We start from the raw sequence: 25,311 nt of genomic DNA on the forward strand, positions 1-25,311 counted from the left end.
TATGAGAAATAATGACCCTTTTAACTGAAAGAGCAATCAAGGCATGTGCTTTGGCATCAAGACCATCCCACTAAATCTACCCATGTGTAGGAGGCACAATACCTATAGTAGAAGATGCAGCTGCCCCAGAAGTAGCATTAGACCCATCACCAGATGAGCCTGAAGCAATACCTGTATTACCAGAGGCAGCACTAGAAGCAGTATTATGTGTAGGCCTGACCTCAGCGCCTGAAACATTGTTTCACGCAACCAAAACATGCCCCATCATGTATGTCGACATGGGGTAATTTGTGCCATCAAGCTTGTCCTCAGCCCCAAGCATCCCAAACAAATCATCCTTGCTGCTTGTCATGGTGCCAATGATGTAGCTCAAAAATATAGTAGGGAAAACGCTCCAAATGTGAGCAGAGGGTTTCACCCTTGATAGAGAGGTGAAAAAGATAGCAAATGGCAATTAGAGACGCCAAGAGAGGGCTGGAAATGAGAGTTACAGCAAGACAAAGTGCTCCCACGAGGAGGAGAACAATTGGAGATGAGAGAAGGGTGATCCAATGGAGGGGAACTCGCAACCCAAGGCAAAGGGAAGCCAATTGAAGAGGAATGGGCTCAAGGAGGGACCTCCAGATCACTTCAGCAATCTCCAAATGTCTTCTATCACCGGCACGCAACACGAGATAGCTCCGAAAGGCTGGAAAAAGCTTCGAACAGGCTGGCATGAACCTCAAGGCAAGGCGTACAACACTAAATTGCTGCCACTGTACCGATGAAAGCACATTGCAATTCATGCCTTTCGGAGGCTGTATGGAAGTGTACGGACTGCTGTACAGCCATTTTCCTGCTGTACGCATCGCAGCTGGTCCATACAGCTGTACAGATTCACACGTGTAAGGCGGTTGCAGCAAAAAATGCAAGAAAATGGCTCGAATTCTGCACCACTTCACGGTCTTTTGCAAAAAACACTCCGGAACAGAGTTCTCACGATGGAAATGCTTGAGGAGGCCACAGGTGCTCTAACCAGCAAACCAGCAGAAAAGAGAGGTCCAAAACCCTAAGGCTAAGTGCCCTAACTGGACTAAGTGCCCTAACTGGACTGTCCTAAGTGGTACATGTACTAACTGTACCAACTATCCTAACTCACTGTAACTAGGCCTACAAGGCAGATACCAAGGAATGAGTGGCACCTATGTTAATTATGGCCAAGTCTCTCCAACTGAAGCTGGCACAACTTGGTTAACTGTAGTTAACCCTCTTGGCGCATGCCAAGTCTCGTTGACCGAAGTCAACACTCTTTGATCGTAGTCAGCTTTGTGGTTCTCTGGTTAACTGCTGTTAACCCTCTTGGTAATAAACCAAGTCTCTCGGACCGAAATCAGGCTTACTTGACCAAAGTCAAGTATGTTTGACCGTAGTCAATAGTTTGACCATTAGAACTCTTTGACCATAATTAACACATATGAAAACTCTTTAATTATGATCAAATAAATGGTCAATTGTACTTTGACTTAGGATATTTATATTATGGTGACATCCCCTCGGCTTGTATTCAGTTGACCTCAACTAAAAAGCTTTCTTGTAAATATCCAAAAGTTGTGGATGATCGAACAACATGTCTTCATCCATCCACTTGGCATCCAATGCCGTATAATTCTTGAATTTTACGAGATACATGTAAAACTCCTTGTCCTGAGGGCCTTTGTGTACAGTATGGTACACAATCTGCTCTAGCTGAAGGACCTCCTCCAGCTCATCCACTTTTGGTGGATTTCCTGATATTGGCTATGTAGGCTCTGGCCCCTGGAATTTCTTTGAAAGACTCACATGGAAAGCATTGTAAATCCTCCAATGCCAACCTGTATGCAAACTCATTTATTCTTTATGTAACCCTGAAAGGGCCGTAGTACCTCGAAGATAACTTTGCATACACTTTCTGTTTGCCTTTAAACGTGCGAAGCCTAGCTTTCTCGAACTTCAAAAGTACCCAATCCCCTTCCTTGAGATTTAACTGTCTCCTATGCTTATCTGCAGCTCTTTTATGCTTCTCTTGAGACCTTTCAATTGCTGTCCGAACTTGGCTGAAAGCTGTCTGGAGGTCTCTCACAAACTGATCAGCTGCAAAATTTTCATCTTTGGTCCTAAGGATAGTTGGCAGAATCACCTTCCCATAAATGACCTCAAAAGGGGCTTTCCCTATAGAGTTATGTACTATATTATTGTAAGCGAACTCTACCAATGATAGGTACTTTTCCCAGTCTGAACCTTGGTCACCCACGTAGCATTTCAGCATATCCAATGTTGTAGAATTTACTACTTCACTTTGACCATCTGTCTAGGGATGGAAAGAAGAAGTAAAATTTAGATTTATCCCCATATTATCAAATAAAGCTCTCCAGAATAGACTGGTCATTCTCGGATCTCGATCACTGACAATGGACTTAGGCATACCATGGTGCTTAAAGATTTGAGCCATGAAAAGCTTAGCCATATGATCTGCCTTTATGGTTTTGCCAACCAGAATGAAATGAGCTTGCTTGCTGAATCTATCAATGATAGTCCAAATCCCATCATTCCCTGACTTTGATCTTGGTCATTCTGGGATCTGGATCACTGACAATGGACTTAGGCATACCATGGTGCTTAAAGATCTGAGCATGAAAAACTTAGCCATATGATCTGCCTTTATGGTTTTACGAACCAGAATGAAATGAGCTTGCTTGTTGAATCTATCAATGATAGTCCAAATCCCATCATTCCCTGACTTTGATCTTGGCAAATCAAAAATGAAGTCCATTGCAATACTTTCCCACGGTGCCTGAGGCACGGGAAGAGGCATAAGTAGGCCATGTGCCTTCCGTCTATCATACTTCACTTTCTGACACGTAAGGCATTCAGTAACAAACTGATCTATATCTTTCTGCATCCCTAGCCAAAAGAAATACCTCTCTAGTGCTTGAGTTGTTGCTGTAATTCCTCTATGCCCAGCATAGGAAGGTGCATGGCATTCCTCCAAAATCTTTTTCCTCATCTCTTGAGTGATGCATAGGCAGTCATCTTTCATAAGATACCCATCTTTCAGGGAATAGTGACTGGTGGACTGCCCCTCTTGCATTTGCTGTAAAATCTCACCAAAATCTGCATCATTAGCATATTGCTCTCACATTTCTTCTAGGTCCTGATGATAAGCAATAGTCACATTGTTGATCTGGGGTCTTCGGAACAAGGCATCTACCACTCTGTTCCGAACTCCTGGAGTATGGACAATCTGAAAATGATACATTGACAGCATATTTGCCCATTTCATATGCTTCTCGAAAAGCTTTGTCTGAGTCAAAAAGCATCTCAGACTTTGGTGACCTATCTTAACTGTAAAATCTACACTTAAAAGATAATGCTTCCATAGCCATCTTTCTTCTGTACTAGCAATGCAAGGGAACAAAAAGAAGAAGAACTGGGCTGAATCAGCCCCTTGGACAACAAGTCCTGCACCTGAGTCATAATCTCCTCTCGCTAAGTTGCACTAACTCTATATGGTGGCCTATTGGGTGGCTCGCTGCCAGGAATGAGTTCTATGCCATGATCCTCAGGTCTCTCAGGGGGTAGCTCCCCTGGCAAAGCATTAGAAAAGCAATCTTTAAATTTTTCAAGAAACTGAAATTTATTCTGATCTGCCTCACTTATTTCAGCATGCATTTCCATATCTCTCTTTTTTACAAAAACCATGTAAGCTGAAACTGCAAACTTTATTTCTTTTCCAACAGAACTATTTGATACAATGGGAATAGTTTCCCCTCTATTCCTAACAACCACACGATGTACTTTGCCCCTATGTACAAACTCGAGCACTCTCTCAGGAAGGGTCAACTTCACTGCCTTGCGATGAAACCAAGGCATACCCAAGACTACATCATGATGTTTTAGTGGAGAAATGAAGAAGTCTTCCTGATCCACATAACTCTGTACATGAAGATGGAGTTTCCCTATTAAGGGTGATACAAGCCTCAGCTAATTCAATTGACTCATCTCTATTCTAACTCTAACTCAGATCACGGGCGATGGCATATCGATTGTTCCACCCAGCCATACTCTCATGGATCGCAATTCTATAACAGATACGTATACTCTTTTTTTTTTCCCATGCACATCCACGAGACCCACAACTCCCTAGATGGTTCCCCCTTGCCACATGTCATCATTTTAGCCTTTTCACTTAGTGCACCATTTACCCCTCTCTTGAGGCACGTTAAAACCATTTGCCCCTTGGCATTATTGCACATTTAGGTGCACCTAGGCCTTAGCACTCAGAACCACCTAGTCAATGCCATTTCACCCTCACCTAGGACCTTGGCAGTTACTTCTCTTGACCATTTCATTTACGCACATTAATTATTACAAAAGTTAGTCATCTAAGAGAAAATGCCCACCGATCTTTCCGAGGTCATGCTATCTCGGCTAGAGCATAACATTCCTTCCCTCTTCAAGCATCAGCGTCCTCGATGATGAAATCTGGGAACACTCTCGTAACTGGTATACGGATTCCCAGGTAGCTTCCCATAGAGGCTGACCATGCCATGCAACCAACACCGTGGGTATCTTCCGATTTCGTATTTGCATTGTTCCTCGGTCCAGGATCCTTGTTGGTTTGCGTCTTGCATTATCCTCTATCTCCTGAAACAAAACCACACCTTCGATTAGTGAGTCACCAATGTGCAAAAATTCCTTTAAACGAGAAACATGAAACACTGGGTGCACCTTACACCCCGGTGGCAATTCTAATTTATAGGCTACCTTGCCTATTCTTTTCAGAATTAACCACGGCCCACAGTATCGAGGTGATAACTTATAGCACACTCTCCTGAAGTCAATGACTTCGAATGCGAAGGAACTCTGAGAAAAACTTTTTCTCCTTCCTTAAATACTCTTATAGACCGGTTTTCATCCGCATACACCTTGGCTCTATCCATAGCCTGGCGGATATTAGCTCTCGCAAGTGCTAGCATCTCCCGCATCTGAACTATAAAGTTCGCGGCACTAGTCACTTTCTGAGGTACTCGAACTATAGTTGGATTGGCTGGTCTATAACCATAGTTCAGTTCAAACGGACTAAACCCAGTAGAGGAATGTTTTCTATCATTGTAGGCAAACTCCAACAATGGCAACCACTTGTCCCATGTATGTTGCCTCAATGACACATATGCCCTCAGCATATCCTCTAAAGTCTGGTTGACTCTTTCCGTCTGACCATCCGTCTCAGGATGATACCCACTACTCATTCCCAACTCAATCCTTAGTGTCTCAAATACCGCTGTCCAAAAATGACCGGTAAATCTGACATCTCTGTCTGACACTATGGATCTAGACAATCCATGCAGACGAAATATATGTCTAATGAACAAATCCGCCACTTGCGGGGCACTAACAGACTCTCTAGTCGGAATGAAGTGAGCCATCTTGGTTAGACGATCAACCACCACAAGGATAGAATCATACCCTCCTTGTGTTGTAGGCAGCCCTACAATAAAGTCCATGGAAATGCTCTCCCACTTACTTAGTGGTACTTCCAAGGGCTGTAAAAGTCCAGGTGGCTTCACCCGCTCGGCCTTACTTACCTGACACGAGAAACACCGTGTCACATATTCATGAATATGCTTTTTTCATCTTTGGCCAAAAGAAATCTCGCTTCACGAGATCATATGTCTTCTCGACTCTTGGATGTCCCGCACACGGGCTATCATGGCACTGTCGAATGACTCTCTGCCTGAGATCATTCTGACTAGGTACTACGACCTTGCCATTTCTTTCTAGCATACCATCCCTTATGGTATATCTTGCATAAGTTTGGCCTTTTCTGGATGCCAGGTCATCCTTTTCATTTTCCCCCGGTTTTAACACATGAGCCTTAGGCTATAAGCTCTGGACAAACTCGTCCACTTTTTGAGTTTCTCTGATCTCGGTCATTAGAGCACTCTCTAATACCGTGAAACTCAGGTTATGCAGAATGCGAGACAACGCATCAGCCACCTTATTATCTTTTTCTCTTCGGTACCGAATCGTTAAATTAAACTCCTGCATGAGCTTTGCCCACATAGCTTGGCGGCCCCTCAAGTCAGGCTGTTTATTAAAATGTTTCAGAGTATCATGATCCACATCCACATAAAACTCTGAACCATACAAATAATGCCTCCATGTTTTCAAAGCATGGATAACAGCATACAACTCCAATTCATGAGTCGGCTAATTCCTTTGAGAGGGAGAAAGCTTCTTGCTTTCAAAGGCTACTGGCCTTCCCTCTTGAAGGAGAACTGCTCCTACTGCAATGCCACTTGCATCGGTTTCTAGGAACAACGGTTTCTCGGGATCAACTATTTTTAACACCGGTCCTGTGACCACAGCTTGTTTTATGGTGTTAAAACTTTCTTGTTGATTCTGTCCCCAAATAAAAGGTACTTTATCTGAGGTCAGATTAGTCAATGGCGATACTATTCCGGAATATCCTTTGATATGCCTTCTATAAAACTGGATAAATCCCAAGAATGATCGCAACGCGGTCAAACTCTGAGGGATTGGCCAAGTTAGTATCGCAGCCACTTTCTTCGGATCCATTTCTACCCCCTGTGGAGTAATTATGAACCCTACGTATTCAAGCCTAACCATACACAGTATAGTTTTCTTTTTATTTACATAAAGACTGGCTTTCCTCAAAGTGCTGAACACTATTCTTAAGTGTTCACGATGCTCAGTAATACTTTTACTGAATATCAGGATATCGTCAATAAAATGTACTACGAACTTTCCGATATACGGACGTAGCAAATCGTTTATAAGCATGACGAATGTCGCTGGAGCATTGATAAGTCCGAAGGACATTACCAAAAACTCATAATGACCAAACCTGCTTCTAAAAGCGGTTTTATGCACATCCTCGGCTCTAATCCGGATCTGATGGTAGCCACACTTAAGATCTATCTTGCTGAAAATCACGGCTCCATGTAATGCATCTAGCAAATCATCAATCCGAGCCATCGGATACCTGTGCTTAACAGTGATATTATTCAATGCTCTGTAATCTATACAGAGGCGAAACGTATCATCCTTTTTCTTCTTTAATATCACTGGCAAAGAAAATGGTGAGAAACTTGGTTGAATCTGCCCCAACTTGAGGTATTCTTCCAGTTGTCTACGCACCTCCGCCTCTTCAGTAAAACTCATTCTATAGGGAGGTCTATTTACAGGTTCTGCCCCCGGGATTAGTTCAATCTTATGCTGAACTTTCCGCTCTGGAGGTAACCCATAAGGTAGTTCATCCCTAAAACATTCAGAGAACTTCTCTGATATCTCTTTAGCCAACTCGGCCATTTCCCCATCTTGGGTAGCCTCAGTGCTAGTCGATGTATCATCAATCGACTCCACCGATGCTACACACAGACATAGAAACTCTTTCGGAGTCTTCCGAATTTCCATGGCTGAAATCAATGGTCCTCGAGGTAAATCCTTTTCACCTCGCAAAACATATTCTACCCCGTTCATCTTGAGCTGGTAAATATGCTTTTTCCAATCAATGGCTGGATTTTTTCAAAAATGCCAAGCCATGCCTAGGGCTATATCTGCGTGAGCAAGTCTGGTCAATTCAAAGTCCAGCTTCTCAACATAGTCCTGAATTCGAAGTTCCAACTGGGTAACCCTCTGGTCCCATACTTCAGTTGAACTTCCGTCCGCCATCCTGACCGTATAAGCATAGTCAAACGGACTGGTTTTCAACTTGAGCCTCTTAACAAGCTTCGAGTTGATTACATTGTGTGTTGACGCTGTGTCAAACAACAACACAATCACATCATGACTGGCTACTTGCCCTTTCATTTTAATCAACTCGGGCTCATCAAAAACCGTATACCCCGTTGCTGCGGGCTTTGAAAGGATGTTATCAGGTGCACTGCTTACTAACTTAGTAACAGACACACTTAACAACACACGTACTAACCTCTGAGAAGGTCCCGCCAATTGCATCTGCATATGTTCCGCATTGGGACTCTCTTGCATTTCCACGTCGCATTCAAATATTATCATATTAGCCGTGCGACGGTCTTTATTCAGTGGACAATCTTTCCACTGATGTCACTGAAGGCAGCCGAAGCACAATCCTTCTTTTCTAGCTTTCTCTTTTTGTTCAGGGGTCAACGAGGACTTTGACCAAGCCCGGGCTGCCATTGGAGTTATCTTCCTTTTCACCCCAACAGTGGTACTTGTTTTTGTTGGTCCCTCAACCGGCTTCACCTGCTTGGTTTGGCCACTTGGCTGCGAGACACTTGTCTTTAAAGTCCATTTCCTCTGAAATCCCCCTTTTTTCGGGTACTCATACTGAGTCCCTGCCTACACAAATTCACTAGATCTGTCTCTGGCATCCTCATAGTTCAGGGCTACTGCAATAGATTCATCTAATGTAGTCACATATTTAGCTCGAACTTCCATTTTGATCTTGCCGTTCAGTCCATAGATATAGTCTTTTAACTGAACCGACATAGGGAGAGGGTCTGTTATTTTCATGACACATTTCCTGAATTTATCAGTGTACTCTGCCACCAACAGACTCCTCTGACGAAGATTTCTATAAGCATCCCAAGCTCGGGACTCTTCGTCAGGTGGAAGAAAGTGTTTCTTAAATTCAGCTTTAAACCCTTCCCAGGTGGTAGGAGCAACTTGATCCTTCTGTTGCTTTATCCACCATCTATCCGCTGCCTCAATAAACAGGTGAGTGGCCTTACGGATTTTCTTTAGATCAGATCTGATTTCACAAATGGTGAAGGCTTCTTCCCACTTGTGTAACCAAACCTCGATCACATCAGAACTACGCTCGGTCATCTAACCAGCGTACTTCTCTGGTCTATAATTAGCAACACTAGGCACCTTGATCCTAGCACACTCTGATGTATACTCGGCTCTGGCTCTGCTGGAGCTTTGCCCTTATCAATTCTAGATGGTCTAGCCGACAAGGCTTGCACCATCTCCCTGATCTCATTCTGACCAGCGTTCACTTGGAGCTACTGGTTCATAATTTGCTGTAAATCATCTTCTAATATCGAAATCCTACAGACCAAAGTAGGTGTTGTGTGATGTGACATTTGTTGTGTAGACCGTGCTCTAGACTCACTAGGATTCACCCTAGAATCTTGTCCTTCTGCCTCCATAGTTTCAAAAGGGAAAATAGTTTCTTTTTTCTTTTTTCTTTTAAATTCCCTTTTTGTTATGCAGGAAAAATCAACGACAGCCTCTGCTGTACAGAACAACTCGACTGCAAACTCAGATTTTGACAAAAAAAGGAAAAAGAATTGCTCCCTGGAATCTCCACGCAATCCGAGTTCATACGCTCCTCTTTTTCAGACGTACAGTCTCCCTACAACATCTACGGTTCCTGGATCACGCCCGCCTTCGCAATCAATGTCGATATCAACTGCTTTGCTGCAAGCACCTGACTCGCCCTGTAACTACGGCTCCCCAAACTTATCAGGAGACTTCCTGCTTGATGCAGGCCCCCCTTCGAAGTCCAGGTCAGATAGACTGTGCAGGGGCGTTCGAATGCCTCGGAGGCGGTGCTTCTGCAGATCAGCAAGCGAGATGCGACCGGATATGCAGGCTATTGACTGACGTGACGCCTTTACACTACGTAGGTTCCCCGCACACCGAATTCAATCGCTCGGAGGTCTTCGTCACGGTCCACGATCCTCCCTTCCATTGCACGTCACGAACAGCCGCATCCCTTCTTCCACGCCTGTTGTCCGTTCATGTCTTTCGTCACAGCCTACGATTATCTTCTGCCTCACTCTCGCTGTCCAAGTTCTGAACCACAGCCAACTGCTCGTCGTCACGTACCGCCCATTAAGCTAGATCAGCGTCGATCCCGTCGGGTGCCAGTCGTACGTCACGTCGCAGCGTCAATACGATCTGTCCGTCGCATGGGCTCCCCGTTATTTGGCGCTCTGATCCTTCGACGATCCAGAACATTTCTCTTGATCTCCTCCCTTGCGCTCTGATACCAAATGATACAAGCCTAAGCTAATTCAATTGACTCGTCTCTATTCTAACTCTAACTCAGATCACGGGCGATGGCATATCGATTGTTCCACCCAGCCATACTCTCATGGATCGCAGTTCTACAACAGATACGTATACTCTTTTTTTTTCCCATGCACATCCACGAGACCCACAACTCCCTAGATGGTTCCCCCTTGCCACATGTCATCATTTTAGCCTTTTCACTTGGTGCACCATTTACCCCTCTCTTGGGGCACATTAAAACCATTTGCCCCTTGGCATTATTGCACATTTAGGTGCACCTAGGCCTTAGCACTCAGAACCACCTAGTCAATGCCATTTCACCCTCACCTAGGACCTTGGCAATTACTTCTCTTGACCATTTCATTTACGCACATTAATTATTACAAAAGTTGGTCATCTAAGAGAAAATGCCCACCGATCTTTCCGAGGTCATGCTATCTCGGCTAGAGCATAACAAAGGGAGTGACTGGCACAAGATTCCCACAGAACATTTGGTCGGCATCCCAAGCCATGCCCAACTCCTACGTCTTTATTCCCGCCTCAGGGCTAGATCCTCTGATATGAAGTTATCAGTAGCCCCTAGATCAAATAAAATCAGCGCTTGCTGGTCTCTGACTTTACCCCATGATAGCAGCAATTCTCGTTCCTCTGAGTTTGAAACATGACCCAGTATGTCAGGAATGCCTCCTGCCATTGGCTTTTAAGGTCCCCGTGGCTTCTTTGCCTCTTTTCCCTTCGAAGTTGAAGGCTTTTCTGGGCACTGGGCAGCCACATGCCCCTCTTTGTTGCACCTGAAGCATTTACCCTCTTTCCTGAAAGTTTCAATCTGTTCAGGGGTAAACTGTGGTCTCTCCTTATAGGGCTTTTGCACTTGGTTTCCCCTCGGCTTCTAAGGCTGAAATCCCCTCTTTTGAGCCTTGGGAAACTCTCTTGTTTCAAACTTGGGGGTCGCTGGCTTTTTATCCCCCAATAACCCTGCCTATAGTGAAGGCACACTAGTAGGATCTTGCATGTAAATGAGACTAGCCACATTGGCTGAATGCATAAGATCTGATATTTCTTTAATATCTTTGGTGTTCACTTTGGCCTGTATCTTTGGAGTGAGTCCTGCCCTGTACTTCCTGAGTTGAGTCTTGTCAGAAATATTCTTGAAAGGCGAAACCTGCAAGTATGCATCCCAAAATTTATGGTCGTAAGACCAACTGTATCTTGTGCTTCCATATGAATGCTCTCCCAACCCAAAAGGACATGATCCCGAAACTGTTTGGGAATAAACTGTTTATAGAAAGCTTTCTTGAAGTCCTCCAATTTCCTGGGGGCTACATAGTTGGTTGTTTTAGCTATCCACCATGCACTGGCTGTACCACTCAAGTGTAAACCAACCATACGAAGCTTTGAGGGCTCACTGAAATTTTCCAAGCTGAAGGCAGCATCAAATTGCCTTATGAACTGCATAGCCTTTTCAGCTTGGCCATACTGGCCATTGTAAGTGGCAAATCTTACTGACTTCCCACTGTCCTTGAATTCTTTAGTCTTTGCCTTCCTGCTAGACTTCTTCTTCTTCTTCTTCTTCTTCTTCTTCTTTGGCTCTAAAGATCCAAAGGAAGAAGATGATGTTGAGGATGAAGAGGTAGAGCTAGAAGATGAAGACGAACTGGATGAACTGTGATGATGCTTCGCCGCCTTCTTCTTGGAAAGAGGACCTGCTCTTTTTCTCTTTTTGCCCACCACTCCTTCCTAATCTGCTCAAAAAGAGGTGGTACCATCCTGCGAAACAAAGGATCACTTGTTGCCTCCCCCAACTGAGTAATCAACTCTCTGTAGGCATTCTCTTTATTCATCTGTATAGCCTCAGCCTGCTGTACATGTTTAGACTCTGCCATTCCCTCATGGGATGATTGGGCATGTTGCTGTGAAGCCATCTTTGCAACTTGTCTGAGATCTGCAACTCTTTCACACACACTGTGTAAGCAACTGATGCACTCAGCCTTTGCTTTTCAAAGAGAAAGTACCTCAACAAGAGGTGTCTTGCATTCACAACTTGTGCCAATAATGGGTAAAGCATCAACAACTGTATTGCCCCTTTTTTTTTTTTTTTGGCTGCTGCAAAAAGCACTCAGAATGCATTTGATTCATCTTTCCAGTGCACAAAGGCATGCATTTTCTCTTTTTCTGCAAATCTCTGATTTCTCTGCTTTTCTTCTGTTTATCTGACAGCATGCATTTTCTCTTTTTCTGCAAATCTCTGATTTCTCTGCTTTTCTTCTGTTTTTCTGACAGGAAAAAGTCTGACAGATAAGTGAAATTGATGGCCAGAACTGTCTCTGCAACTGTCTTTTTTTTCTTCTTCTTTTTTTGACAGTCTGCATGGGTAACTGGCTGGTTACACTAACCAGACTAGTTCTGGTCTGGTTTGGTTGGCTCCCGACTGAACTCAACCCACTGTAGTCTAGTTAACCAGCTATGGTCTGGTTAACTACAGCCAAGGTTAGTTGGTCAAACCTGGTTTGTCTAACCAGTCTGGTTTAATTAGACCAACTAACTGAACCTCTGATCAGGATTAACTGACCAGAGTCAAACTAACCACTGGACTGCCAGGCTGGCTGCCATGTCTGCCACGTCATCTCTTCACATGCTTGTGCCATGTCAGCATGCCATGTGTCATTGCCATGTCAGCTACACGTGGTGCCACGTGTAAGCACCACGTCAGCTCTGTGCATACCTGCCACGTCAGCCACGTGTCAGTCAGACTACGTCAGCATCTAGCAAGCCTGCCCAAACCTTTGCAAAAATCTCCGTCAAGAAGATCGTATGTCAATAGAATCAGCGTCGCCGGCTCCATTGACCACAACAATCTCTTTTTCTTCATCTTTTTACGCACGCATCACGGGTGCATAGAACCTGGCGAATGCTTTTTCGTCATGAATCTTCCGTCGAACGTGGCATACCAAAAAGGCAACGGTCTCCGTCGTATCTCTGTCAAGCGGCGATAGACCTACGCCATGCGTGCCCGCGTGATTATCCCTGCTAGCCCTCCGCCCGAGGCATCAAGCAGCCGTCTGCTCAGGGCATCTCCGGCGTGAACCCACGCTCGTAATTAAGCGATGGACCTCACTTTAGCTTACCAGCTTCAAAACCTCACCAGTGCTCGCACTTCAGATATTGCTTCTGGTCACCGTACGCTTAGCCTTGGTTCACACCTGCGTATAACCTATCTTAAGCATACGATCTAGAACTAAACACTCTGCACTATCTCTGCCCATTAGCCATTATTGCCTTCTTGCTAGATCGGCACAGCCTAAGGAGGCCATGAGTCTTTGCTCTGATACCAATGCAATCTCCTTGACAAAACTACTGCAAATGCTATCTCTTTTGCTCTCTCTCTCTCTCTCTCTCTCCCCCTCTCTCTACAAACACACTAGGGCCCAGGACAAATCGTTGGGTTGGACCCCCCCGAAGGCTTTATTCATGAAGAGAGAATCTGTTACAAGAGTTCAGCGTGGAGCTGATGATACAAAATTTTCAACGTGAATTTATTTTACAAGAGCTTCAAGCTCATTTCAAAATGGCAACATGCCACTTGTCATAAATAAATCTAGGCTAAATCCTATTACATGCCTCTAAGGGCAATTTCTGGGGTCTTCGTAGCACTTGGTCACGCGGGTGGCCTCCGAAATACTTGCTATGCTCCAAATTGCTTGGCTTTAGCCCCTCATAGTACCTGCAACAATTAATTGAAGCGCACCACCATGGCACCCATTAATTGTTAGCGATTTGCATGCAAATAATAGACTGTTGACTAATCCTAGTCACGAGTGGGCATCCCCACTGAACAAACATGTGAACAAAACATAGAACACAATTCTTGGTTGACCGAAGTCAACCCTCTTGGTCGTAATTAAGGAGCTATGACCAATGGTCATGGCGCCTTAATTATGGCCAAGTCTCTCCAACCGAAGCTGGCACATCTCTCCAACTGAAGTTGGCACAACTTGGTTAACTGTAGTTAACCCTCTTGGCGCATGCCAAGTCTCGTTGACCGAAGTTAACACTGTCTGACTGTAGTCAACTCTGTGGTTCTCTGGTTAACCGCAGTTAACCCTCTTGGTAATAAACCAAGTCTCTCAGACCAAAATCAGGCTTACTTGACCAAAGTCAAGTATCTTTGACCGTAGTCAATTGTTTGACCATTAAAAGAACTCTTTGCCCATAATTAACACATATGAAAACTCTTTAATTATGATCAGATAAATGGTCAGCTATACTTTGACTTAGGATATTTACATTGTGGTGACATTTGTACTTCAGCGTGAATAAGATCTTTAACTGTAGAGACTGGTAGGGAGAGAAGCTTTGCAAGCTTTCACTACCTCGTCAATTGTTGCCTGCTTGCCAGGTCCTTCAAGAACTTGAAGTTTCTCTATCACAGATGCCAATTGCATCTTTAACTCTCTCTCACCTCTTGCTATAGATAAAGAATATGTTCATGTGTACCAATGATTGATCAATTAAGACCTCCTCAATAGAATGTCTGAGCATATGAAGAGGGTGTCCTAGCTGCAACTGTAGAAGATTGGACTTTGCTGGTTGGAGTTGCTGAAGTTGAAGGGGACTCTGCAAGAAAGGCTAGGCCATTCCATGTTGGCCATATCTAAACCTAGGTTGAGACTAACCCCTGGGCTCGGCTAGGGGTTCATCCTAGCTCAGGGTTAGGGGCTGAAAAAAGTGACTTGCAATCCTGTACCAAGCAGACCTTGTGCTGGAGTTGACCCTGCTGAAACCTACCTTGAATTGCGCTTAGGTGATGAATTGTTGGGTGCCCTCCTATAGTGACGAACTGTTGGGCTTGGCCTTGAAGTAGAAGCGCATGACCTATTACCTGGTCATGTGTACGAGATCTGTAATAGCAACCTAGAGCTATGCTTGGAGCTGGAACAATTGTTGCACGATGGCGACTAAAGCAAGAAAACCGTGATGGCTTTCTATTTGGCAACGCCAGGCTTCTATTGGTGCAACCTACTGCTACAAGAAAGCTAGGCGAGACTAGGCTAAGGCTAGGCGGAGCTGAGGCTGAGGCTAGAAGGCTAGAGAGCCGGTGTGCCCGCCCTATGAGAGGTGTACTTAATCAGTGCCTTCTAATTGGGTTTTCTATAGGGTTAGTAACCCAGCTTGTGACCCTGACCACGGTTGAATAACCAAGTTGGGTCGACCCGACCAAATCTGGTGGGGTAAGTTGGTAGGTTGTGTTCTCAGCTGGCTGATCGGTCAATTCTGCCAAAGCTTCCCCCTAAATAGGAAGCCGGTGTGCCCGCCCTATGAGAGGTGTACTTAATCAGTGCCTTCTAATTGGGTTTTCTATAAGGTTAGTGACCAGCTTGTGACCCTGACCACGGTCGAGTAACCAAGTTGGGTCGACCCGACCAAATTTGGTGGGGTAAGTTGGTAGGTTATGTCAAGCCAGTCTCAGCTAGCTAATCGGTCAATTCTGCCAAAGCTTCCCCCTAAATAGGGCCCCGTTGCCACACTGTGATTGTTCCATTTCATCCTCACACACACCTTTGGTTGTTATTTTTTCCATGCTATAAACGAAGTTCTCTTGCCGCATTTTGTTGGAGACTGCCGAGGTTGGCACTAGAGTCACCCGAGAGCGGGGTTAGCATGGCCTGGTACGCAAGATATTCAGCTAGACCGCCTTCCTCCCTTCCAGTACAACTTAGATGCCTCGTCCCTCTAGATCTCACGAGATGAGATCAACCATATCATACGATTGGATCTACTCCAACACATATGTATCTCCAACTTAAGGACCAAGATCCAGCTCTGCCGCAACCATTTCCTGAGACTATCAAAGGATCAGACCCCATTATCTGGAGGACACATGGGTCCCACCATGCATTGAGGATTGCCAATGGATAGATGTGGGTCTTGTCCATTAGCTGAGGATCAAGGCACGGAGAGCCACAGTCACGCCTAGAGAGCAACAGATATGCACGCTATGCAAACTAGCACAGGTCGAGGCAAAGGAGCACTTCCTATGTAGTTGGCTAGTGTACTATGAGATTCGAGGACAAAACCATTGTCTCTTTCAGAAGGGGCACGATTTTGGGCCACTCTTCCAGCTGATCCACTTTCATGACCAGGTCTGTGTTGGCCTCCCTTTGATGGAGATTGGGCGACACAGAGAGACTTTATTAGGGAACAGTGCCATAGGAGACAAGAGGCTGATCATGCATAGCGACATGTCATAGATTTCCATGCTTTCAAGTCAGCCCCAGTACATAATGGAATAGAGGAGGAGGAGATAGCTGACATGAGGACAGCATGGATCAAAGACGCGAAGCAATGGAGCCAAGGATACAGAGACCACATACGATGCAGAGCTCAACCAAAGCAAGCACGGTGGAAGTTCAGCCCATCTCAGCTCTACTCAGAGAGGACCGTCCAAGCCACGACGTCACTCTTGATATGGCCCAACGGATACACAGACCACGCTCCCCACCACAAGGAGAGACGACTAGATAGACACAGATACGAGACATCTTCGCAACTCACAAGAGAGCCACCATGGCACCTGGCTATGTATCTTGCTTAGTAGTTTTTTAGTACTAGCTTTGAGTACTCATTTTTTAGTTTAGAGTTCTGAGCTTTTTAGTATAGCACTAAGTAAGGGTCCTAAGAGCCCTTTGCCTCAGCCCACAATGGCTTGTATGAGTAAGCCTTGGATTGTACTTTGTCTCATAGACCCACAAGGCCTTCCAAAGATGTTAATATTTCTTTTTTTCTTTCTTTCTTTCTCTCCCTCGTACTATCTCCCAAGTTTATGCTTCTGCAATGTGTGACATTGACATGGTATTAGAGCTACAGGTCACCTAGAAGCTTGGGCATGGACCTGAAGAGTGTTTGTAGATTTCTGCTGGCAGGTGTGAACCGTTAGGAGGTGGCTGCTCACGGAATCCAGGATATCACTTTCTCCCTCCTACTCTCTCAAGTTTATGCTTCCGCAATGTGCAACCAAGGGCATTGTACCCTCGTGGTACCTCATAACTTTCTTTGCTGCCCTGCAATGAAGCTCCTTGGGGGACAGATGCATGAACTGACCGCACAGCATAAGAGATGTCCCACCCGGTGGGGGACAAGTAAATAAGGCTGCCCGAAAGCTGCCATATACTAATCCATCAATACAAGCTGATTCATCGTAAGCTGTCAACTTATCATTGCCATCGTTGGAGTCTCTGGAGGTTTTACAATGTTGAAAGTTCAACCTGTTTAGATATCTTTCATGTACTTTGAATGCCATTATATAATCCTGTATTTAAGCTTTCATACTCAAACCAGTAGGTCAACACTCGAATGTCTGCTTCAAGGAGTGAAAGGAAAAACAAAGACATCATTGCCTTGTCACCTTGCAAGTGATTCTGAAGGCGCATAGAGGACCACGGGCATGGTTTAAGCAGCCAAACCCTCCTAGAACCAGCAATTGCACACCTTGCTATCGAAGGAGACGCAAAACCAAGAAACAACCAGACGAGTAAAAAGCAGCTCCAAGCTGATGCAGCAAGCTGAACGGAAAGGGAGCTCTAAAGAGCGTCCATCGACGTAAAAGCTAAAGTGAACAAGGAAATATAAATTTACGTTATCGACAAACGGCGGAAGTGAACGGCGCCAAAGAAACGAGAAGCAAAGGACTGCCATTCAAGCGAGTATTAAAAAGAGCACACATAACAGAAGCAACAGGGACACCACCAAAAGCAGGTAATCTTTAGAGCAAAGGGAGGGGAGGGGATGGTAGCAAAGAGCCAACATCCAAGCTCAGACTTCCAACACGAACAAGATACTCTTGACCAAGCTAAGCAAAAGAAAGACCTTACTGTAGGCAACGCACCACGGGATCCTGCACACAGGTAAGGAGGAGCAGCCTGCTATGTTCGCCGCTAAACAAGCAGCGATCACGATGAAAGGCCTGCTCTCCAACAAGAATGACGGGCTTGAAGATGTTGAAGAACACAAGCTGCGGACACAGTACCAAAGGAAAGATGCCACCGTCACAAAAGCCACAAACGGTAAAACGCACCACGGTCCACGAGTCAGGGGATCGTTAGAGAGAGAAATCTGAAAGGGAGTAAAATCTTAAGGACCTCGGCCTTTCCCTTCCCCTCAAGTACACCTCAAATTCGTTTGTTCACGTGGTCTTTAATTTTTGGAAAATGAAGTGGATGTTTTATGATTGCTATTTCTGTCCCCATTTTTTTATCCCCCTTTCTTTCTCTCTTCTTCTCTCAGCTTCAGGGAGGCCCTTTGAATTTATTCAACTTGCTTGGTATGCCAAAAGCAAAGCCAAAGAGTTTGTTTTAGGCCTTAAATTGAATGCTATGATAGAATTACGGGAATTGTGCAAAGGCCTTAAATGAATGCTATGATAGAAGGGTAACCTCAAAGGGGCTTTAAGGGTTGTCAAAGGGTGAGGTTGTCATATCTCCTTCGGCACGCCTAGTGAAATTTTCACCTTATTATTGTGGAGAATGGTTTCATGGAAGTTCTCGACCAAAGATCGATTACACTAGTAAAAAGCAATCTCTCCAATGTTCCCCTTTTATCGCCTAGATTTGGAGACCCACTTTTGGGCTGTATTATTTCTCTGACGTAGAAGTTGGCACTCCTTGGGGACAAAGGTCTCCTATTCAAATACATATTTGGAATATGGTGCGAGTGGCAATTATTCAACAACTTTGCAAGCTGAGGAATTTTATTGTATTTTGTCACGTGAGTATCCCCAATGACCAATTGCATCAATTTCAATCGAGGATTCTCGATCTTTTCATATATTTTGCTCTGAGGGCTAACGAATTCTCATTTGTAGCCAAGGCGTTGCATGGAGCTTCTTTGTAGTTATAGAGTTGTGTGGAGCTTCTTCATAGCCAAGGCGTTATGTGGAGCTTCTTCGTAGTATCACCTTTTTGTATTTTCTCTTTTTTTCAAATTTAGAATCAATCTTTTTTCTCCCCTAAAAAAAATCCCCATTAATTAGTCTCGCCCCGTCAAAAAGAGCTGATGATTAAACTAATGTAAACTAAGTTTTTGTTTTTTTACAAGAAGTGCCGCGTTTATTAAGGGGAAAGAAAGGAGATCAGATCCCCGATCAAAACCTCAAGGCCTATGCACAAGCTACAGAGCATAAACACTTAGAGTCAGGTTATCTTATCAGAACGAGGCAACCTCACAGATATAACCACTCACCAAGGGGTCAATATTTTTAACCACACTAACACTAGCTAGAGCTACCAGGGTACTCTTACCTGTGTTCAAAAATGAACCCAAGTTACCGTCCCTGAACACAAGCTGGTTCCTTGTTTTAAAAAATATGAGACATGTGCCTAAGTTGACCAAGAGTCTTATTTCAGCGGGTCAGCTAGATGATGCTAGTTTTCAGACCACTTTTGGCTTTCAGAGTTGGAAAATTCAGAAGGGCTTTATGGTTTTGGCCAGGGGTGCCAACTGTGGGACTTTGTATCCCTTACATGTATCAGGGGTGTCTGATCATGTTGTTACAATAACCGAGCAGCCAAGTACTTCTTTGTGGCATTGCAGATTGGGGCACATGAGCCAGACTGGAATGAAACTCTTATGCCGTTTGGTTATGTACCGCATTTGAGTTTTTCTGATTTTGAATTTTGTGAGCACTGTCTCTATGGGAAGCAAACTAAATCAGCCCATAAAAGAAGGGGAAAGAAAGAGCTTGAAAAGCTTGATTTGGTGCATTCAGACGTATGTGGTCCCATGCCTACATGGTCATTAGGCAGGGCTGAATACTATGTGACATTCATTGATGATGCAGCTAGGAAAGTATGGGCTTATGCTATAGCTTGGAAGAGCGATGTGTTCCAGGTATTTCAGTTGGCTTTGGCTGAAAATCAATCTCGTAGAATGTTTAAATGCCTACGGACTGATAATGGTGGAGAGTATATCTCTCATGACTTTGAGCATTTCTATGATACACGTGGGATTAAGAGGGAGCTCACGTCCCCTCATACTCCAAAGCAAAATTCAATTACAGAACAGATGAACTGCACCATTCAGGAAAGGTTGCAATGTATGCTTTCCAATGCAAGACTTTCTAGTGGTTTTTGGGTTGAGGCAATGAAGACTGCAGTGCATGTGATCAATAGATCACCTAGCAAGAGTTTGGATGGTGGTATTCCTGAAGAGGCATGGAGTGGCAAGAAGCCCTCTTACTCTCATTTGCGTATATTTGGGTGTGAGGCATATGCACATGTGCTAAAAGAGCTTCGGAAGAAGCTAGATCCTAAGTCTAGGAAATGCATCTTTCTGGGTTATGGTGAAAGTGGAGAGATGGGCTATCGTCTCTAGGATCCAGAAGCAAATAAAGTCATACGAAGCCATGATGTGGTCTTGAGAAGAAGATGCATCAGACACCCATGAGGGATGTGGAAATGAGGAGAATCACTTTCTAGGATGTGAATCCACCTGCATATGTTGATAGAAAGCAAGCTATCCATGCACCAAATGTGCAGGAAATGGTGCCACCAAGTACTCCCACAGGTACACAATCAAGGGTAGATGATGGATCATCCATTAGTAGCAATGATGAGCCAAATGTGGCTGATATGCAGGCGGGACAGCAAGCTGAAATGCCCTTGAGAAGAACATCTAGAGTGTCTAGACCGCATGCGCGAGGATCAGCGCAAGTGGGAGTATGCTATGCAACCAGAGATGAGTTTACTATCATAAACTATAAGACTTGGAACTTGGTTTCTTTGCCACATGGAAAGAAAGCATTGCCATGTAAATAGGTCTACAAGATGAAGGTCACAGGTGATGATGTGCCTAAGTACAAGGCCCCTTTGGTTGCCAAAGGGTTCAAGCAAGAGAGGAGTGTGGACTTTGATGAGATATTCTCTCCGATTGTGAAGTCATATGACCACACTTAGATGTGTACTTGGACTTGTGGCAATAGAGGATATGGAGCTTATGCAGATGGATGTCAAGATAGCTTTCTTGCATGGGGATTTGCATGAGGAAATTTACATGATACAACCGGAAGGCTTGGAAGAAAAGGGCAAAGAGAATTTGATTTACAAGCTGTAAAAGAGTCTCTATGGCCTTAAGCAAGTGCCTAGAGAATGGTATCACAAGTTTGATGCTTTCATTCGGTCCCAGGGTTTTAGAAGAAGTGAGGTTGATCACTGCCTCTACACTAAAAGGGCTCAAGATAATAGCATGACACTCCTGGCACTTTATGTGGATAATATGTTATTGGATAGCAAGAACACTTATGAGCTTGATGCATTGAAGGCCAAGTTGCATGAAGCCTTTGACATGAAGGATTTGGGACTTGCAGGTCATATTCTTGGTATGCGCATCACGCGTGACTAGAGCAGGAAACTCCTTTGGCTTTCATAGAAGGAATATGTTACAAAAGTGTTGTAGCGTTTCAATATGGAGGGGGGGGAGGCTACTATAAGTACTCCATTTCCTCCATATGTGAAACTGAGTCAGGCAGATAGTCCCAAATCAAATGAAGAGAGGGCCATGATGGCCAAGGTTCCTTATGCATCAGCGATTGGGAGTCTTATGTATGCTATGATAGATACTAGACCAGACGTTGCATTTGCAGTGGGAGTTGTTAGCCGGTATATGGCTAATCCAGGAAAGAGGCATTGGGAGGCAATTAAGTGCATCATGAGGTACATGAAGGGTACCAAGGAGGTGTGTATCTGCTTTGGCTGAGCAGAGATGTGTGTATTTGGGTACACAGATTTCAACTATGCAGGGCATGTGGATAGCAAGAGATCCACTTCTGGTTATGTGTCCACCTTTACAGGTGGTGCAGTGTCATGGATGTCTCATGCTTTGTCTACCATAGAGGCCGAGTATGTTGCACAGACACAGAGGGTTGCAAGGAGGCTATATGGCTTGATCAGCTAGTGAGAGATTTGGGGATTCATACAGGTGTACTGACATTGCATAATGATTCCATGAGTGCTATTTAGCTCTAGCACAGAATCCAGTCTTTCATGTAAAGACCAAACACATTGAGGTCATGTACCATTTTATCAGGGAGGTGGTTGAGGACAAGCGCATAGAGCTTGTCAAGGTTCATACAGATGATAACCCTGCAAATATGCTGACAAAGAGTCTACCTAGTTAGCGGTTTGAGTATTGTCGTGTATTGATGGGCATTGGATAGTATGGTTGTTCTCCCTTAAAGGCACATTGGCCTTTAAGTGGGAGGTTGTGGGGGTTAAAGGCCATTGTTCCTTAACCCCGGTTATGTACAATACTCAAACACATATATATATGGATGAAATAGAAGATTAGGGTGTTCTGCACCCACCAGAAACTTGTCTCTCAAGCTCCCTCTCTCCCTGTCAGCTTTCGTTGTGTCCTCACACTCCAATGCATGCACCAATTCAGGAAATTGAGATGGTTTTGGAGGCGGCATCAAAAAGTGGTTTACATATTTCTTTGAAAGAAGAAACATTCTATTGCCCATTTTTGAATTTGTGTAAATCATCATTATATTGTTGTCTTTTTCAATTTACTTTCTGAGTAAAGTGCCCCCTTGAATCAAATTACTCTTTAAGAAACGTACATCCCATGCCTCCTCATCTTTCTCAAACTCTCTCTTTGTCATCACTAAAATGAGATTGCCATTGCTTAGTACCAAGAACCATGCTTTCTTAGTGGTGTCAACAATGGTCCAGTTTGTGAAGTCCTTTGGGGCATAAACTTTTCCATTGTACTTCAATGTCATTCGGTTGACAAATGATGTAGCCTCAAGATCCATCCTATATTAAAGCATATAAAAAATTTCTCTCTCTTCTACTCTCTCAACCTCACCCCTCCCTCCACTCTCTTGGCCTCACGCTCCCTCACCCCTCCCTTCCAACCTTACCTCTCTATCGCTCTACCATGGAAACTCCTGGTCAAGCACCATGCGGACCCATTCCCCCCCACGTCAACTCATTCAACCACTGGCAATTAGGGATGAATAGAAGGCCCTGTACTAAGAGGATAACTGGAGAGTTATGGCCATGTCCACTGATGAGATTTGCTTCCCTACCTGGAGGATCTTCTTCTTCAGATTCTGTAACTTGTGGATGTGTTCCCGTGTCGATGAAGATTTCTTGGGATCCAACAACCTCATCTGGACCGCCAGTGAGACCATCTTCATGGGCGAGGTTCAATTATACATGGACGCCAAATGCTCCCATATACTTTTGGCCACTATCATGTGCTTCACATGAATAATTACCTGAGGAGTATCGTTAAGAAATATAAAGAATCTTACTTTGGCATTAACACGATCCCACAATTGGGACAGAGTCTCGGCCTCCTTCTAAGCAAGGATGCTAAGGTCCTCTGCTAGGTGATCTGGTCGGTCAACATCTATCAAGATAAAATCTACCATGTCATATGACTGTAACACAGATTCCATCATCACCCTCCAAACTCCATAATTGAACCCATCTAATTGCCGGTTAATCGGGAATGTGGACAAAACAGGAATTATAGTCTTGTTCTTTGCCATCTTGGACAAAGTCTCCATGTCACAGTGAAGAAGGCAATATATTGAAAGAGAAGGTGGATGGGATGGAAGGGATCTGAAGGTTGAAGAAAGGACAAGGCAAAATAAGATGATGAAGTGGCTAATAGCCCAATGTATCTTCACACCTCACTTTTTGTACCTTGGAAACACCTTCTCTCTGATATCAAAACACCCTTCAAAGTCACCCCTTTGCCGGTCACCCGAACAATCCACTCCTCCTCAAAGACACCTTCGGACAACACCCTAATCCTCCTCTATGTATGTTGGTTCAATACTCCCTCTGCCCTTCGGGTCTCAAGCCAACCATGGCTCTAATACCATGTGAGAAGTGCAGCGGTGACAATGATTAAAAGAGAGAGAGAGAGAGAGAGAGAGAGAGAGAGAGAGAGAGCACCTCACACACACACTGAGAAGCAGAGAAAGGAGAGGGAGGCACATGAGAACTGCAAGTGATCTCTACATAAAACCTCGCTACAACTGGGAGAAACCTAAAAAACAATGGGCTGCTTGAGAGCTCAGAACACACATCTCAACGACCAAGTGAAGGGAGTACTAGGGAGTGGATGAACTACTCCACTACCTTGCTCCTTTGGTGATCAACAAGATTGGCTCTGCTCCTCTATTAGGCCCTCTAAGAGATGATGATGTGGTGCTCTAGAAGATATGAAATGAAGGGAGAGGGGAGGCACATATATAGCCCACGAGCCCCCCACCCTAGTCGACTAGCATAAGGGGCACCGACCAGCTAGCTCATGACGGCTAACACTTAGCCCTAGGGACCAACTCATATGGCCCTCTATATGAGGCTGCACAAGGCCCCAAAGCAAGGGCCTGATAGCCAACAGTTAGGGCTCTAAGGATGACTATCCCTAGCCCTCCACAAGGTGCTGCCTCTGCCTCTAAGAGGGGCTGTAGCCTTTGCTCCCCTTAAGCCGACCTGCATAAGAGGAAAGGTTGACCCACCTCTGTCCTCCATAAGGGCTGAACTATGGTGCCTCAAGGGCCAACTAACATGCCATCCTCTAGCCTCTAGGCCTCCCCAATGTGTAGCAAGATATGCCTACACAAGGCTAGCCATGGAATGGCATGTGAACCAATGTGGGACCTAGGAGGACCGTGCAGTACCTACCCTAGTCTATCCTCACGGGGGCGGGCACACCCACAATAGAGGCCCTCACTCTCTACCCTAGCCTCACTCACTTGGTAGGCACATCCACAAGAAAGGCCCTCTCTCTCTATGGTGACATCAGGAGATGATTGATCTCTAGCACCCCCTCTTAGACCTTGGATGGAATAGAGACGTCAGGGAGCTAGGTGTCCCACTAAAGCAATTGGAGGAATCCATCATGTGATGATCCATTGCTAAAGACTGCCATAGGTACTGTCAAAGAAGCCTCATCACAATCACTAAAGACCTGGAACTGTTGCTTCTAGGCCATAGGTGCAAGGTACACTCCTTTGGTCTAATATTGATACATGAGCTCAACTAGTACAACAATCCAACTACTAGTACTGGCACATGACTCCAACAAAGGATCCTAGAAGAATAATCCAACTGATATTGCCTCTGGTGCAAGGTCTACTTCCCTGCATGGACACCTATATCATAGAGCTAGATAGCCTCCTTTGAAGCCCCCTCGTAAGTCCAAACTGGTACACTATCTCCAGATTGATGAACTTTAGTGCTCCAATGGAAATGG

General features: G+C 44.7%; 1 protein-coding gene across 4 annotated transcripts in view; it reads right to left on the reverse strand.

The window, feature by feature from the left end:
* LOC147886101 (SPX domain-containing membrane protein At4g11810-like) overlaps positions 1-18,162 on the reverse strand; it is a 134,360-nt gene extending 116,198 nt beyond the window's left edge. The window contains exon 1 of one of the 4 annotated variants that reach the window (XM_087395525.1): positions 18,116-18,162. The gene's annotated coding sequence lies outside the window, so the exon portion shown is untranslated. Of the gene's footprint in view, positions 1-17,907 lie in introns of all 4 variants that reach the window. The other 3 variants (XM_087395522.1, XM_087395524.1, XM_087395523.1) reach the window with 3 other exon arrangements.
* Between the last annotated feature and the right edge of the window lie 7,149 nt (positions 18,163-25,311).

This window comes from Dipteris shenzhenensis, chromosome 24, assembly GCF_047967505.1.
Source record: "Dipteris shenzhenensis isolate YYH24624 ecotype China chromosome 24, Dip_SZ_1.0, whole genome shotgun sequence".
NCBI classification, from domain to species: Eukaryota; Viridiplantae; Streptophyta; class Polypodiopsida; order Gleicheniales; family Dipteridaceae; genus Dipteris; species Dipteris shenzhenensis.